This window comes from Hemitrygon akajei, chromosome 31 (assembly GCF_048418815.1).
Source record: "Hemitrygon akajei chromosome 31, sHemAka1.3, whole genome shotgun sequence".
NCBI classification, from domain to species: Eukaryota; Metazoa; Chordata; class Chondrichthyes; order Myliobatiformes; family Dasyatidae; genus Hemitrygon; species Hemitrygon akajei.
Genome location: NC_133154.1, coordinates 8,530,298 through 8,548,680, shown reverse-complemented (window position 1 = coordinate 8,548,680; position 18,383 = coordinate 8,530,298). Strand labels below are relative to the sequence as shown.

The 18,383-nt window shown below is 44.0% G+C and overlaps 1 protein-coding gene across 2 annotated transcripts in view; it reads right to left on the bottom strand.

Moving 5' to 3' along the window:
- Nucleotides 1-18,383, bottom strand: part of LOC140719391 (voltage-dependent T-type calcium channel subunit alpha-1I-like) — a 542,293-nt gene that overhangs the window by 500,762 nt on the left and 23,148 nt on the right. The window lies entirely within an intron of this gene.

The window sequence follows — 18,383 nt, the reverse complement described above, 5'->3', positions numbered from 1 at the left end:
ATCAGCGACATCTCATGTTATGTCTAGGTAGCCTCCAACCTGATGGCGTGAACATTGATTTCTCTAACCTCCAGTGAATAGTTTTGCTCCCCCTTCCCTCTTCTTCATTTCCCCATTCTGGCCCCTACCTCTTTTCCTCACCTGCCTATCACCTTCCCTAGTGTTCCTCCTCTTTCCTTTTATCCCATGATCTACTCTCCTCTCCCATCAGATTTCTTCTCCTGTAGCCCTTTACCTTTTCTGCCTCTCACCTTCCAGCTTCTTAGTTCAAACCCTCGCTCACCCACCTGGCTTCACCTATCACCGTTGAGCTTGACCTCGTCCCACTCCCCCCACCTTCTTTTTCTGACATCTTCCCCCTTCCTTTTCAGTCCTAATGAAGGGTCTCGGTCAAATTAGACAAATGGGCAAAGAAACAGCAGATGAAGAGTCAGAAAGTGTATAGCCATGCACTCTGGTAGAAGAAATAAAAGCATAGACTATCTTCTGAATGGAGAGAAAATTCAAAAATCTGAGGTGCAAAGGGACTTGGGAGTCCTCATGCAGGATTCCCTAAAGTTTCATTTGCAGATTGAGTTGGTGGTGAGGAAGGCAAATGCAATGTTAGAATTCATTTCAAGAGGATTAGAATATAAAACCAAAGGTGTAATGTTGAGGCTTTTTAAAGCGCTGGTGAGGACTCACTTTGAGTATTGTGAGCAGTTTTGGGCCCCCTATCTAAGGAAGAATGTGTTGACATCAGAGAGGGTTCAAAGGTGGTCCATGAAAATGATTCCGAGATTGAAAGGGTTGTCATATGAGGAGCATTTGATGAATCTGGGCCTGTACATACTGGAATTCAGAAGAATGAGGGTTGACCTCATTGAAACCTATCAAATGTTGAATGGCCTCAATAGAGTAGATGTGGATGGGATGGTGGTGTGTCTAAGACCAGAGGACCCAGCCTCAGAATAGATCGACGTCCTTTCAGAACAGAGATGAGGAGAAATTTCTTTAGCCAGTGAATGGTGGATCTGTGGAATTCATTGCCACAGGTGGCTGTGGACGCCAAGCCTTTATGTATATTTAAGGCAAAGGTTGATTCTTGATCAGGGCATGATCAAGCCATTTAGTCAGGGCATGGAGGGATATGAGGAGAAGGCAGGAGATCGGAGCTGAGAGGGGAAAATGGATCAGCCATGAAGGAATGGCAGAACAGACTCAATGGGCCAAATGGCCTAATTCTGCTGCTAGATCTTATGGTGTTATGACCAGTTTGCTCAAAGAGTGAATGCAGCTGAAGTTTTTAAAGCAACAGAATATCACAAGGGGCCTTGGTAATATCTATGGAGATGACATCAAAAAGTGCTAAGGAAGCTTAACCAGTTCAAAGCGCCAACACAACTGCTGTTTACAGTCATAGAACAAATGCAAAGCCAATAGCTAAATTGCAGAATCCAAAGAGTGTGGGTGAGACAGACACAAACTGTTGTTACAGATGTAATAGAAACCATCCATCGTACATATGTCAACTTAAAACTGCCAAATACATTAACTGCTAGAGGAAAAAATGGCTAGAAATCCTTACTGAGCAAGCTTAAAGCCAACACAGTGGATCAAAGAAACCTCAGTAATGTGATTACTTCACAGAAGGGAAAGGTTTTCAGCAGGAAGACGAAACACTGTTTACGAAGCCACAGAGAACGCTGGACTTCAGTAGCAGTTATGCGACCAGCAATAGCGGTGGAAAACATAACAACTAATTTTATTGGAAGTAATTCAGAATATATGCAGCTCGGATGGTTGATGGTTGAGTTGTTCTCCGATCTTGGCAATTACCAGCAGACGTTTCGTCACTATGCGAGGAGACATCAACAGTGTGCTGTTAATTACGCTGCCAAGATTGGAGAACAGCTCAACCCTACCGATTAAATTTATCCTTAGAATGATGAAGGAGGCCATTCTGCCTCTCTGAGCCCTGCTAGCTGCATGGAAACAATCCTATTAATCCCATTCTCCCTACAATATACATTTAGTGGCTACTTTATTAGGGACTTCCCATACCTAATAAAGTGGTCACTGAGTGTATTTTCAAGTCTTTTGTTACTATTGTCCATCCATGTCAAGGTTTGACATGTTGTGTGTTCAGAGAAGTTCTTCTCCACCGCACTGTGGTAGCACGTAGTTATCTGAGTTACTGTCACTTTCCTGTCAGCTTGAACCAATCTGGCCATTCACCTCTGACCTCTCTCATTAACAAGGCATTTTCACCCACAGAACTGCTGCTCACTGGATTTTTTTTCTGTTTTTCACACCATTCTCTGTAAACTCTAGAGACTGCTGTGTGTGCAAGTCCCAGGAGATCAGCAGTTTTTGAGATACTCAGACCACCCCATCTGGCACCAACAATCACTCCACGGTCAAAGTCACTTAGATCACATTTCTTCCCCATTCTGATGTTTGGTCTGAACAACAACCAAACCTCTTGACCATCAATTCCCCTTTGTGCCATCAGTCAACTGCAACAATATTTTTAAAAAATTCATTGCATGTTCTTTTCCAATTCAGTAAGGGGCATTCCCATATGTATTCACCAACAAAGGAGTCACTGTACATACATTAAACCACAAGAAGGCACATTATTAGTCATATTAAACATGCAATGCTGAAAGGAAAACAAATGGTTAACAAAGTAGTAGAACAGAATTCAAACTAATACTTATCCACTAAGTGAGCTGATCTGCAGAATGCTGGAGGGAACCACAGATCCAACTAACTTTCACACAGCTTTCTCTCTCACTGTCTCTCCAGATGTCCTTGTTTCTATGTCCAACCATTAGTGATAGCAGCTTTCGTGACCCAGCCTGAGATGATTTGTCCTTCCACAAAGAAATTGCCTCTTTTTGTACCCTTCAAAACCCATACACTAGCACTTTCTCATGATAGCCCAGTATTTGGTACCTGTTCCTGGACAGTGATCTCACCTTCCACGGGCTAGAAGCTATTCATCACGATCTACGCTCGGGGCTGTAGATTTGCAGACCTTTCATTCATTTGTTATGTGTCGCGTCGTATGACGTTGGCGATCATGGTCTTGACCATGACTGTTCTTTGCAAACATTCCTAAGGAAGTGGTTTGCCATTGCCTTCCTCTGGGCTGACCCCCAGACTTTATCAGAGATGGTCTGCCTGGCATCAGTGATCACCTAACCAGGACTTGTGATCTGCTGCTCATATGACCATCCACCACCTGCTTCCATGGCTTCTCCTGACCCTGATTGAGGAGTGGGAGGGCCCAAGAATGACCTGAAGCTAGTGGAAGGACACCTCCTTTGGTGGAGACATATCTCTACCCCACCCACCTTTATCTTTCTCAAAGCACAAACACGAGGAAATCTGCAGATGCTGGAAATTCAAGCAACACACACAAAATGTTGGTGGAACACAGCTGGCCAGGCAGCATCTGTAGGAAGAAGCACAGTCAACGTTTCGGGCCGAGACACTTCGTCAGGACTGACTGAGAGAAGAGATAGTAAGAGATTTGAAAGTAGGAAAGGGAGGGGGAAATGCGAAATGATAGGAAAAGACAGGAGGGGGAGGCGTGAAGCTAAGAGCTGGAAAAGGTGATTGGCAAAAGGGATTCACAGCTGGAGAAGGATCATGGGACGGGAAGCCTAGGGAGAAAGAAAGGGGGAGAGGAGCACCAGAGGGAGATGGAGAACAGGCAAGGAGTGATTGTGAGAGGGACAGAGAGAGAAAAAAAGGGAGAGAGGTAAAAAAGAGGGGGGGAATGAATAAATAAATAAATAAGGGATGGGGTAAGAAAGGGAGGAGGGGCATTAATGGAAGTTAGAGAAATCAATGTTCATGCCGTCAGGTTGGAAAAGTCCTCTTCTCATCACTATCTTTGGGGAGGAGCTACAGGAGCCTGAAGGCTCACGTTCAACCATTCAGGAACAGCCTCTTCCCCTCCTCCATCAGATTTCTGAATGGTCCTCAAACTCATGAACATTACTTCATTCTTCCATTTAAAACATTTCTATTTTATTTTATTTTAGAGATACAGTGTGGAACAGGCCCTTCAGTCCCAATGAGCTGCACTGCCCAACAATCAATCTATTTAATCCTAGCTTAATCACAGGATTAATTTACAATGACCAATTAACCTACCAACCGGTACGTCTTTAGACTGGGGAAGAAAACCGAAGCAAACCCGCACGGTCACGGGGAGAACATACAGAAGGCACTGGAGTTGCACTCCAAACCCTGAAGCCCCAAGCTATAACAGTGTTCTGCTAACTAATATTCTACTGTGGCACCCTTTTTTTGCACCATTTGCTTATTTTCTAATTTTTAGCAAATTTTATTGCTTTGCACTGTAGTGCTACTGCAAAACAACAAGTTTCATGACCAATGTCAGTGATATTGAGCCTGTTTCTGATCCTGAAATCTTGCCCCTCTCACTGTAAATCTGTATCTTCTAGTTTTCGACTCACCTGTTTTGGGAAAAAGAATGTAACCAGTCACCCTTCCCAATCTTGCACACCTCTATAATGTCTCCTCTTGGCCTCCTACACTCTGGGAAAAACATCTCTGCCTAACCAGAATCAGAATCAGGTTTAATACCACTGGCATATGCTGTGAAATTAGTTAACATTGCCTCCTTGGTCTCCTTATAACATATCCAGAGGAATCTTTGCTCCTATACAAAACTGTCGAATAGTGTGATATTGCCACTGCTACACCAGCTACAGTGGATATCGTATTGCAGGATGCAACATATTAAACATGTTGACTCCTGTACTAAATAGATGTGTTATTGAAGAATTGATATCTATTATCCTGCATTGTGGATTATGAATTCCCAGACAACCAACCTCAATTTTGTTTATTTCTATTCGAGCTCTTTACAAAACAGAGGAGCATAGTTCACCTTATCATCCAGAGTCGAATGGTGCATCTCAGGAGATCAGTAAAAAAATTGTCAAAGATGCTGCACTGAAGAAACAGGCATTACAGGGGAGCTAGGATTTGACAATGGGGAATCGATAGGAAATTTTTTTTTGCTAAACCGAAGAATAACGCGCTCCATGGCAGGTCATTATTCTGGTAAGTTACCAATGCATAATGATTCAAAATATGATTAAGCTTGGTTCTGCTAAACCTTAAGCAGAGAGTTGAAGACATGCAGTTAAGGCAAAAACAATTTTATGACAAGCCACGCAGAAAGGGTTTAAACAACAAGATGGAGGTTGACAGTTAACACCACTAAACAAATCAAAGTTCAACATTCAAAGTAAGTTTATCATTAAAGTACGTATGTGTTACAAAATACTACCCATGAGATCCATTTTCTTGTGCGCATGTGCAGTAAATCCAAGAAACGCATTAGAATCAATGAAAGACCACACCCAACAGGACGGACAAACAACCAATGTGCGAAAGACAACAAACCGTGCAAGTACAAAAGGAAAAAAAAGCAATAAATTTCAAGAACAAGAGATGAAGAGTCCTTGAAAGTGAGTCCATAGGTTGTGGGAACAGTTCAGTTTTGGGGTGAGTGAAGTTGAATGAAGTCACCCCCTTTGGTTCTGGCATGTGAAAAAGGTGTAGTGGATGATAAGTTTAGAAGTATACGTGAAATCGTTAAGTCCTTCCAGTGAGACACAAGAAAGAGAGTTACATGTTTGCAAATGTAGCTCATAAGTTGATCCAGTACAGACAGTGAGAGATACAACCCAAGACTCTATTGACCTGAGTCAAGGTGTGACACCCTCCACAGTGAGAAATGCATACACAAATAACATGCTTCTTTGAAAAGCTCAAGGAGATTTAGAAAAATTGTTGAAAGGTGAAATCTGTTAGTAATATACTCAGTGGCCACTTTATTAGGTAACCAGCCAACCACGTGGCTTATAACTCAATGCATAAAAGCACGCAGATATGATCAAGAGGTTCAAATGTTGTTCAGATCAAATATCAGAATAGTTAAGAAATGCATTCTAAGTGACTTAGACCTCGAAATGAATGCCGATGCCAGACAGGGTGGTTTGAGTATCTCAGAAACTGCTGATCTCCTGCGAGTTTGTCACAACAGTCTCTAGAGTTTACAGAGAATGGGGCAGAAAAACAAAACAACTCATTCAGTGAGTCACAGTTCTGTGGGTGAAAACACCTTATTAATGAAAGACTTCAGAGGAGAATGGCCAGACTGGTTCAAGCTGACAGGAATGTTGCGGTAACACAGATAACCACACATTACAACGGTGATGTGCAGAAGAGCACCTGTGAATTCAGAACACATTGAACCTTGAAGTGGGTGGGCTACACAGCAGAAGACCACCAGCATACTCAGTGACCACTTTATTAGGTGCAGAAGGAACCTCATACAGTGGCCTCTGAGTGTACATATGATTGACTCTTACCTTGAAGAGGAAAGCAGTGCAATATATCTTAATGTTTGACCCCTGCAGTGACGCATTTGTGCATGCACAGAGAGCTCCCACAGATGTTTAGTAGAGAGTGTATTGACTGGCTGCCTCATGGCCTGGTGTGGAAATTCCAATGGCTTTGAACGGAAAATCCTACAAAAATCAGTGGATTCAGTCCAGCACATCAGGGGTAAAGCCCTCTCAACCACTGAGCACACCTACATTAAACACTCTCACAGGAAAGCAGCATCCATCATGGAACCACAGAACCATAGAACACTACAGCACAGTACAGGCCCTTCAGCCCTCCATGTTGTGCTGACCCATATAATCCTTTAAAAAAAGTACTAAACCCACACTATCCCATAACCCTCCATTTTTCTTTCATCCATGTGCCTGTCCAAGAGGCTCTTAAATACCCCTAATGTTTTAGCCTCCACCACCATCCCTGGCAAGTCAATCCTGGCACTCACAACCCTCTGTGTAAAAAACTTACCCCTGATGTCTCCCCTAAACTCCTCTCCCTTAATTTTGTACAGAGATCCTCACCACTCAGGCCATGGTCTTTTCTCCCTGCTTCCGTCAGGTAGAAGGAACAAGAGCCTCAGGACTCGCGCCACCAGAGTCAAGAACAGTTACTACCCCTCAACCATCAGTCTCTCGAACTCAAGGGCGTAACTGCACTCACCTGCCCACCTTTGGAGATGTTTCCACAGCCAATGATCTCACTTTAAGAACTCTTTATCTTGTTATCTCAAGTTCTTGTTATTTATTGCTATTTATTTATATTTGTATTTGCACACAGTTTGTTGTCTTCTGCACTCTGGTTGATTGCTCATTGATCCTGTTATAGTTACTATTCTGTAGATTTGCTGAGTATGCCCACAGGAAAAAGAATCTCAGGGTGGTATATGGTGACGTATATGTGGTCTGATAATAGATTTTACTGTTTTTGAACTTTTGAGTTGGAGAGTTGAATACATGAGGGGTGCATGACGTAGCAAGAGCCCATTGTCCTTACTGCTCTCTGAAACTTTCAGCACATTCATCACAGAACCACAAAGCAATTAAACAGCTCGGAGTTCAAGATCATTAACAGAAGATCTGGGAGATGTGGGGAAGGCTTTTCATGCAGTGAGTAATGATCTTGTCTGCAGTGCCTGAAGGAGGGTGCAAGGGGAGGGGGAGTAAAGGATAGTGAATCCAAACTCAAACGGAATTTCTGGAAGCGAATTGGTAAACACTTGCGAAGGAAATATTTGTAGGACTGCAGGGTAAGAGAAGAGCAAGTAGGAGTAATTAATTAGTTCTCTCAAGAAAGCTGGCGTCCGCCCAATGACCAAAAGGCATTGTGGTTAATTTCTGGGCTTACTGTCCATAAGCAGGAACTGATGATCCAAATACGAGTTCAAATCCCACAATGGCAGCTGGCAAATTTGAATTCAGTTAATTAAATAAGTCTGGAAGAGTAACTAATAGACCACAAAACTATTGGATTGTCATTAAAAAAAAACCATCTGGCTCACTAATGCTCTGCAGGTAAGAAAATCTGTTGCCCTTTACCTAATCTGGTCTGTATGTGATCCCAGATCCAAGTGAATAATCTTGAGTCTTAAATATCCTCCGAAATGGCCCAATGCACTCTCCAAGTGGCAATTAATGAGGGACAATAGACAACCACATCCAGAAGAGGAATTTACAATGAGAGAGAGGAAGCCTGCATCATGTCGAACTGTTGAGATGAACAGTGTTTTTTTGATGGTCTCTATGCTATTGCTTGCATTCCAGGTGGAGGGAGGGTTGATGCTTTGCTGTTCTTATGTATGAAGGAGGAAGCTTTATGGTTCTAACGTTTTCCCGTCATTCAGTCTTTGAGGTTCTAAGCTTTTCCTGTCATTCTTTGTGGTTAATCTTCTGTTTCATGGATGTCTGTGAAGAGTAAGAATTTCAGGTTGTATATTGTATACATTTCCTGATATTTAATGGAACCACTGAACAAAGGTCTGATCCACAATTTGACTGAGCCATCAAACATTCCTCCTACATTAACTCTTTCATTCCCTGGATCATTGGGTGTACCTGTGTTGATAGTCAGTGAGGAGGAGATGCTACTACCAATCCTCGCTGTTCAAGGTCTGCCGAGAAGGAAGCCTAGAATCCAGTTGCAGATGGGGGTACAGAGGTCCAGGTCATGAGACAATATACCATGGGCACATCTGTCCTCTTCATTTTATGCATCTGCATGAAGGCAACATCTCCCATCAAAGATCTCCAGCATCTGACCCAGTCAACTTCTCATAGCTACCATTGGGAAGGAAGTGCACAAGCCTGAAGTCCCACAGCATCAGGTTCAATAACAGTTACTTCCCTTCAACCATTCAGTTCTTGAACTAATTGGCATAGCCCTAACCTAAGTATAGTAACACTATAATGTGTTGTATTATAAAGGCTTTGTATTCTTTTTATTTGTTCTAATTGTGCTCTTTCTTGTACAGCATGATATACAGTACTGTGCAAAAGTCTTATGCACAGTGTATATATATATATATCTATAGAGAGAGAGAGAGAGAGAGAGAGAGAGAGAGAGAGAGAGAGAGAGAGAGCTAGGGTGCCTAAGACTTTTGCACAATCCTGTAGTAATTTTATGTATTGCATTATACTGCTGCGACAAAGAAGAAAGATTGCATGATATATGTAAGTAATAATAAACCTGATTCTGATATGGGTCTCTATTGTGGACTGAGAGTGGGAAGGGGGCAGGGAGAGGGGAGGGAGAGGGAAGGGAGAGGGGAGGGAGAGGGAAGGGAGAGAGGGGGGAGAGGGGAGGGAGAGGGAAGGGAGAGAGGAGGGAGCAAGAAGCATCAGAGAGTCATTCTGTAATGATCGATAAACCAGTTTTTGGAAACAAATTACCTTGACTGGTGTCTCAGGGCTGGGTGTGCCTGCAACCTCGCCACTCCCCCCCAACCTTGGCACTCCTACTATGCCATCTGTCCTGAACCCCTCCCGCAGCACTCCATCCTCATCATTCCCAACACCTTTAGCTCACACCAGATTTATAAGCTCACTGTCCATTCCACGTTGACAAATACAGTACATTTATAAGTCTTATGCACCCTAGCTATAGATAAGTGCCTAAGGCTGGTGCACAGTTCTGTCTGCTGTGAAGTTTCTTCTTGTGCATGTTGAGTGTCTGATGCAGCTGCTCAGCAAGTTTTTCATTGCACCTGTGCATGCATGTGTATAATACAATAAGCTCAAACTTTGGACTTTGAAAGTACGAGAGAGAGTCTACCAATGTTGCCTGCACACTGACATATGTGGGTGGCACGATAGCATAGTGATCAATGCAATTGCTTTACAGCAGCAGCAATCAATTGTCTGAACTGTGTTTGTATGTTCTCCCTATAACCACATAGGTTTCCACCGGGTGCTCTGGATCACTCCCTGCATTCCAAAGACGTACGGTTAAAGTTAGGGTTACTAAATTGCGGGCATGTTGCCCCGGCAACGGAAGCATGGCGACACTTGCAGTTGCCTATAGCACAACCCTCAGATTGGTCATTGATACGAACGCTGCCTTTCACTGTACGTTTCCAGCACAGCCTCGGGTGTGATGATTGTTACTGCAAGATGATGCATTTCCTGTGTGCTACACGATAAATGAGCTAGAATCCTGAATCTCCCAGGCCAACAGTCCCAACCGCATTTACCCGACGTAGATTGGGAGACCACTTCGCTGAGCACCTACGCTCCGTCCGTTGGAAAAAGTGGGATCTCCCAGTGGCCACCATCTTAGTTCCACTTTCCATTCCCATTCTGATATGTCAATTCATGGCCTCCTCTGCTGTCACGATGAGGCCACACTTAGGTTGGAAGAACAACACCTTATATTCCGTCTGGGTAGCCTCCAACCTGATGGCATGAACATTGATTTCTCGATTTCTTGAACTTCTGGTAATACCACACCACCCCCGCCCACCATTCCCCATCCCCTTTTCTCTCTCTCACCTTATCTCCTTGTCCACCCATTGCCTCTGGTGCTTTTCCCGCCTTTTCTTTCTTCCATGGCCTTCGGTCCTCTTCTATCAGACTCCCCCTTCTCCAGTCCTGTATCCCTTTCACCAATCAACTTTCCATCTCTTCACATCAACCCTCACCCTTCAGATTCCTCACCTATCACCTTGTGTTTCTCTCTCTCCTCCCCCTACCTTTTAAAAATCTACTCCTCAGCTTTTTTTCTCCTGTCCTGCTGAAGGGTCTTGGCCCAAGGCATCGACTGTACTCTTCTCCATAGATGCTGCTGAGCTCCTCAAGCATTTTGTGTGTGTTGCTTGGATCTCCAGCATCTGCCGACCCTCTCTTGTTTGTGATTGGATTTAGCTGGCGTCTTTGCGCAGGCCACATCATCCACAGGACTAACTAATGTACTGTTGCTGCAGAGAAACTCACTTTCATGGCTTTTATACCCTGTATATACATGTCTTGCTGGGGTGGATAGAGCTCGTCAGCCTGGGAAAGCAGTCCATCTAAGAGAGGGAAAACTCTGATTTCAAACCTCTGCTGCCGTGCGCCCATACCCACTCATGGGAAAGGCTTCGGGAGTAAACCCTGAGGACAAATCCGGAGCTGGAGTCCCTAAGGCAGTCCAACGTTGCCTTCAACCTCGTTCTGGCAACTCCCACGACAGCACTGGTGCCAAGTTGTATCGGCCCTTGCCCTTCCCTTGGACAAGGTGGCGTGGAGAGGGAGACTTGCTGCATGGACAACTGCCAGTCTTCCATACAACCCTGCCCAGGCCTGCACCCTGGAGAAGACTTTCCAGGTGCAGATCCATGGTCTCGTGAGACTAACGGATGCCATACATACATTGTATGCTGGCAGGTGGCGTAGTGGCATCAGCGCCGGACTTCAGAGCGAAGGCTCCCGAGTTCAAATCCAGCCAGCTCCCTTGCACGCTTTCCATCCGTGCTGGGTTGAACGTCAAGCAAACAACTCGGCCTCCTAAAAACAACTCAGCCTGCTAAAAAAATGCTGTCACGATGGCGTCCCAATGACTCCACTTGGAGTTAAGGGCTTTCTTCTATATATACGTCTTAGCCAGCTGGTGGTGCACCCAGGTTTGAATCTGGATGGCTCCTTGCAAGCAGTCCATCCGTGCTAGGTCGACATTAAGTGGGCAATTCGGCCTCAAAGGAAACAGGCAAATGCTAAGGAAACCGCAAGGTAGTTGCTCGATGCGTAACAAGGCACGGAAAGGAACAACAAGAACATGTACGATTATGACAAGAAGAAACTTGAACGTGGACTGAAACAAAGTCTTTTCAATAAAGTCGTTCACAACAAAAGATCACTAGGGGACTGACAAAATGCTTCAAATACTTGATCGGAATCGGGTTCAATATCACAGACACGTCGTGAAATTTGTTGTTATGCAGCAGCAGTACATTGCAGCACATAATGATAAAAACTGAAGTATGCATATATGCAGAAAGCTAAATTAAATAAGTCATGCAAAAAGAGAAAAGCTAAACTAGTGAGGTAGTGATCGGAGCTTCCTTGGAAAAATGCTACATCCCTACGAATTCATGGGAATTTACAGCCCGTGACCTATCAAAATGGAGGAGGGGTTTCTGGAAGGCATTAATCAGCTCAGTGTGACCCTTCATCAGGAATATCCAGTACTTCAGTGGAAGGAAAACTAATGTTAACTGATTTCTCACCCGACATCAATAAACTCCTGCCCCACCTGAGAGTCCCCCCTGGTATTACTGGCAGCAGAACTGGAAAGGAGGCAAGTCATTCTCGATTCTGAGGGATGGCCAGAGGAAGCAGAGTGCCTGCAATATTGCCCGCGGGAATGAGCTCCAGACTCTCACAGGTCTCTGAAGGGACCATCTTTGGTCGGAGTTATTAAAGACGGCCTTGCGTCCCTTAGTATGATACTTCTCCATGGAAGCTCATCCCCGGTCAATACAGTTAAATGCCCATCATTAAGCTGTACCCTACCTAAGAAATTCATTGTAACAAATGGATTTCGATGTCTACCCTTTCAAAATACAGTATGTCCATGTCTATTTCCGGGCAACGTATCTTCCCTTTCAAAATTCTGATGACATTGAACATACTGTAGAATATGCAGAAGAACAGTACAGCACAGTTCAGGCCATTTGGCCCACAATGTTATGCCAACCTTTCTAAAATTCAGAGCAAATTTATTACCAAGTACGCATTTGTCGCCAATACTACCCTGAGATTCGTTTTCTTGCAGGCATTCAGAGTAGAACGAAGAAATCCAATGGAATCAGTGAAAAACTGCACACAGGGACTGACAAATAACTAGTGCGCAAGAGGAGACACACTGCAAATGCAAATAAATAAATAATACAGAGAACATGAGTTGTAGAGTCTTTGAAAGTAAGTCTGTAGGTTATGGAATTAGTTCAGAGTTGAGGTGCGTGAGGTTAACCACGCCAGTCCAGCAGCCTAATGGTTGTAGGATAATAACTGTTCTTGAACCTGGTGGTGTGAGACCAAATGCCCCTTACCTCCTGCCCGAAGGCAGCATCAGAAAGAGAGCTTGGCCTGGATAGTAAGGGTCCTTGATGATGGATGCTGCTTTCTTGTGGCAGCGTTCTTTATTGATGTGCTCGATGGTATGGAGGGCTTTTCCTGTAATGGTCTGGGCTGTATCCACCACTCTTTGTAGACTCTTCTGTTCCTGAGCATTGTATTTTCCATGCCGGGCTGTGACGCAACCAGCCAGGATACTTTCCACTGTGCACTGTGTGGCCGTAGGTTGGTAATTAGTGAAGCCAACAGGATTACTTTGCATTCTTGCACCTTCTCCAGACCACTTGGAGCGAAAGGAGCAAAGCTCAAAGTTCAAAGTATTATCAAAATACACATACGTCACCATCTACAACCCTGAGATTCATTTTCTTGTGGGCATACTCAGCAAATCTATAGAATAGCAACTACAACAGAATCAATGAATGACCGCCCAATGAGGGCTATCAACCAGAGCACAGAAGACAACAAACTGTGCGGGTACAAAAGGAATAAACCATAATAATAAATAAAAACTCATTAAGTATTGTGCCAATGAGATGCAGAATATATATGTCACCATATACAACCCTGAAATTCATTTTTGTTGTGGCTATGCACAGGTAGAAATTGATGTGTTTTATTACCAACTTCTGACAGCACTCCATCACAGTAGATGTAAGTGCAAATGGACGATAGTGATTGAGGGAACAAGCTAATGCTACAGAAATAATTGCTGAGACTCTCTCTCTATCTCCGTGAACCTAGTTATTTAGAGAAAGATTGATGGAGCTGGAACTAACGCAGCCAAATTACAAATCACCTCTCTGCAAGGCTACCACCACTAGCCCCAGACTCCAACTGTTCCTCGAGGCTTCAATTTACATTCCTGCTTAATGCTGCATTTTAGTGAAAGTTGTTAATTTGCAATATGCAGATCTCTGTTACAAATGGCTGGCGGACGAAGGAATTAATTAGGGCTGGGTGACTTTGCATCGTTAGGAGCCTTCCCTCGGCTGCTCTTTCAGGCAAACTTTCAGCAACGCATCCTGTGAATGCTCAGTGTATGAAATGGAGTTCACCTCTTCCCATCTTTCGAGAACAGCTGCAATTCTTACATTACAGCATCGAATGTGCTTTGAAAACTGCTTTACTGGCACTTGGGAACATCTCGAGTTTTGATGAGTACACTAGCAAAGGATAATTCTTTCCTGAACAGCACTTAAGCCTTTGTTACAGTGGAACGTGGAAGCTTTTGCTGAGATGCCAGTGTATCAGCAGCAATGTTACTGCAGGGCACCTGGAAACTGGCTCGATTGTAAGTTAACCACTTAATCTAAGAAGAGGTCCAAAGGTATCCATGTGGAGAGTCCTCAAAATCACTTCACACTTATGTGGGCTACCTCTGTGTGGATCTCATTTTTACTGATAGGTGAGTATCAGGTTTCGTGTCACCTACATATTTCATGAAATTTGCTGTTTTGTGGCAGCAGTACAATGCAAGACAAGCAAATTATTGTAAATTACAATAAGTGAATGGAAGAACAGTAAAATCGTGTTTATGGCTTTGTTGGCCGTTCAGAAAACTAATGGCAGATGAGAAGAAGCTGGTCCTAGAACAATGGGTTTGGCTCCTGCACCTCCTCCCTGATGGTAGCGATGAGAAATTAGGACTGGAACTTACTGGAAGTCGCTGCCGGTGACATCCTTCGTGATATCCTTCAGATGGTTCACGAAACTATTTCCCTCATTTTGTTTACGTCTTCTTTTTCTTTCAAATATGGTTCTGCTACAGTTTGAGTCTGTGGTCTACGTTTCGATGGTGTGCTTTCGGGCCAATTGAGCAACCCGACGCTTTGCTGTCTCTCTGATGGAGTTCCGTGAGGATTCGAGCAAAGCCTGGAGGTTTCTTGGGAGGCCAAGAAGCCTAGAGAAGGGGCGCAAGTCCATTTCTCGCTGATTAGAGCATTGAGGAAGATTGAAATCAATGAGGACGAGAGCGCAAGGCGACTGGGTGTTCAGCGCCGACTAACTGTAGGTGACCAGCCTCTCTCTCCCTGCTACACCCAGAGGAAGGTGCCTGCGTACGGACTGTCTCTCTCTCTCTCTCTCGATGCTGGGTCTTGGGCAAGGTTTAATCAACGCAGTTTGTGGCTTGGACTCTGTAGTTCAGGTTATGATATGCTTCTGGTTTCTGGCCACTCCTTTTTTTGTTGCTATTTTACGCGATTTTGATCGGAGCCGTCTGGCTGTGCGTCCCGCAGATAACAGAGACACGGCTCTGCGTTGGGCTGAGCTGAGCTGGACTAAAAATCCCTGGACTCTTTCAATGAACTTGTGGTTTGGTGTTTTACATTGTGCTTTTCACTCATTCTTTTGCCGCTTAAGCGGTTTGTTTTCTTTGTGTTGGGGTTTAATGTTTTTCTTTGAACAGGTTCCATGATTTTCTTTGTTTCACGGCTGTCTGTGGGGAAGACGAATCTCAAGTTGTATACTGCATACATACCTTGATAACAAATGTACTTAAAATCTTTGCGAAAGGGGCATGGCTCAGATCGTGACGGTCCTTAAGATGGCCGCTTCTTGAGGCACCGCCTTTTGAAGAAGTCCTCGATTGAAGGTAGGCTTCTGCCTGTCATGGAGTCTGGACCTCTCTGTGACCTCTTGTGACCCTGTGCATTGGAGTCAATATCCCAGGCAGAGATATAAATGATCTGAGCCATGAACACTGAAGATGGAGATGCTGTCCTCAGGATGGTAGTGAGAACCCCCACGGAGTACAAAGAGGTCCTATAAAAGTGGTGGAAGGAATGGGTGACCCACTTGCCCACCCCTTTGAGCAGTACCTCCTCCAATCAGTTCCCACATCAGCCACCTCAGAAGCCACAGAACCAAGGTGGGGCTGCCTCAGAAGAAGGGCTGTCTTCCAAAGATGTCCTTTCTGTCTCAAGCACACCTAAAGAGAATCCTGCATCTATTTCGGAAGGCAGAGTGGGAGCAGCAGTATCGAAGTGCTTCTGTTCTGTGGCTTTTGGTGGGCATACAAATGAAGGCGCTTGATGTTCAGATCACAGACTGGCTCCTCCGGGGAGCCAGGGCAAGCATGGCGAAAGGAACACAGGCACATTTCCTTTCAAGGTCAACTCCACCTGCGAATGCATTTGATTTCCATTTCCCATCCTCTGACTGCAGAATCAGCTCTCGCTAGCCGGGCCAGACCTCAGCTGCCGTCTCGGAGTGAATCTCATGCAGAGCCACAGTATTGGCTCCATCCACTTCTGCACACGAAGGGGCAGAGCTGGACGCAGGAAGCCCTTTGAACAATCACCCAGGGAGCCATGTAAGGGGAAACAATGCTATGTTTTTAAATTTAAAGTTTACTCTACTGAATATACCAACCACAAAAGTAAAGGCTTTTGTTACAGTCTTTTCTTTGTATATATATATTTTTATTATGAATGGTCTATTTTTGAAATAAAAGGGAGCAAATCTCATACTTGCAACCCACAGAGCTCGCCCACCAACCAGGATGTTTGACTAATGCAGGCATCGCTGCTGGGTGGGTCCAAGGCATAAGCTATGAGTAGGGGCAAATTCTGTCTGTGATGGCAATGGCACTCCTCAGCCAACCCACAGTAGAATGCAGTTTCCCGCACCCCCTTCTGTTCGTAGAGTACGTGTGATGCCTCCAGGTCTGTACTCCAAGGAGTTCAGAGGAAAGAGGGATTGTGGAGTCGGGAAGGGAATCTCACTGAAATATATGACACACTCAACAGAGTGGTCACAGAGAGGATGTTTCCACTAGTAGGAGGGTCTAGGATCTGAGGGCCCAGCCTCAAAATAAAGGGAAGTCCCTTTAAAATAAGAATAAGCGGGATTTCTTCAGCCAAGGGAAGGTGAATTAATGGAATTGTTTGACACTGAGGTCTATGGAAGCCAAATCATTGTGTGTATTTGAGGCAGCTTTTGATGTGTAAGGGGAAGGGGGGAAGGGGGTTAAAGGTTACTGTTCTGTATTTATTTAATATTTCAATTATATTTAGTAACCTTGAGTGTGTATATGTGTATGTGTGTGTGTGTATATATATATATATATATATATATATATCATACAAACACACTTATATATAGGTTGTTTAAGCATTCTTGTTCATTTAAATAATTCATTACAGGTTATATGTGTAAATACATGAACTTGAAGCATCATCACACTACCAACTCAAAGTAAAAATAAACCGGATTTCCCGTGTCTTCCTTTCAATTATTTTAATGTTTTGAAGTTACAAAACATAACATTTACGGGGAGAAGGCAGGACAATGGAGTTAAAAACTGAGCTATGATTAATAGCAGAGAATACTTGATGTGCACAATGGCTTAAATCTGCTTCTATATCTAATGGTTTTATTATCTGCACCCAGGAGCCTAGAGTTCTAAGAGCATCATCCAATGCTCTACATTTACTAAGCACAGTATTCCCATTGCACACTAAACTTTGTTTTATCAGTCTACTTGGAAACGAAGTTTCTTATTTTCCAGTCACCCTGCCATCCTACACAATTGATCCCCTAGTTCAGGTTCTGGGCTGTAGGTTATAACCCTCTAGAGAGTTGCTTCATGAAGGTTGGACTATTTAATTATGGTGAGATCACAGTCCAAGACAATTTGCAGGAAGGGTTCCGGATGCCGAATTCTAGGTTGCTGTTGAAGTACTGCCTCCTCCACGCATTGGCAATCTCCCCAGACCCCGGCAGCTCTGCCTGTCAGAGATGAGCACACAATGTGCGTGTGAGGGGGAATTCGCTACGCTGAGGATTCACCGTCGCTCAATGTGTCATCTTTACCTCTGAGCAAAATCAGAATCAGGTTTAGTATCACTGCCATATGCCATGAAATTTGTTGTTTGCGGCAACAATACATAAAATCTTTTTTAAACTATAAATTGCAACAAGTATATATAAAAATTAAATTAATTTAGTGCAAAAAGAAAGTAAAAGTAGTTCATGGGTTCACTGTCAATTCAGAAATCTGATGGCGGAGTGGAAGAAGCTGTTCCTGAGAAGTTGCATGTGTGTCCTCAGGCTCCTGTACCTCCTCCCTGATGATAGCAATGAGAAGAAGTCATGTTTTGGGTGATGGGGATCCTTAGTGAGGCATTGCCTTTTGAAGGTTTCCTCGATGCTAGGGTGGCTAGTGCCCATGATGGAGCTGGCTGAATTTACAACTTTCTTCAGCTTATTCTGATCTTGTGCAATGGCCCTTCCATACCAGAATCCTCTCCATCTGTAGAAATATGAGAGAGTCTTTGGTGACATACCAAGTCTCCTCAAACTCTTAATGAAATGTAGTCTTCTTTGTAACTGCATCAGTATGTTGGACATTTGGTAGATCGTCAGAAATGTTGACACCCAGGAAACTGCTCTCCC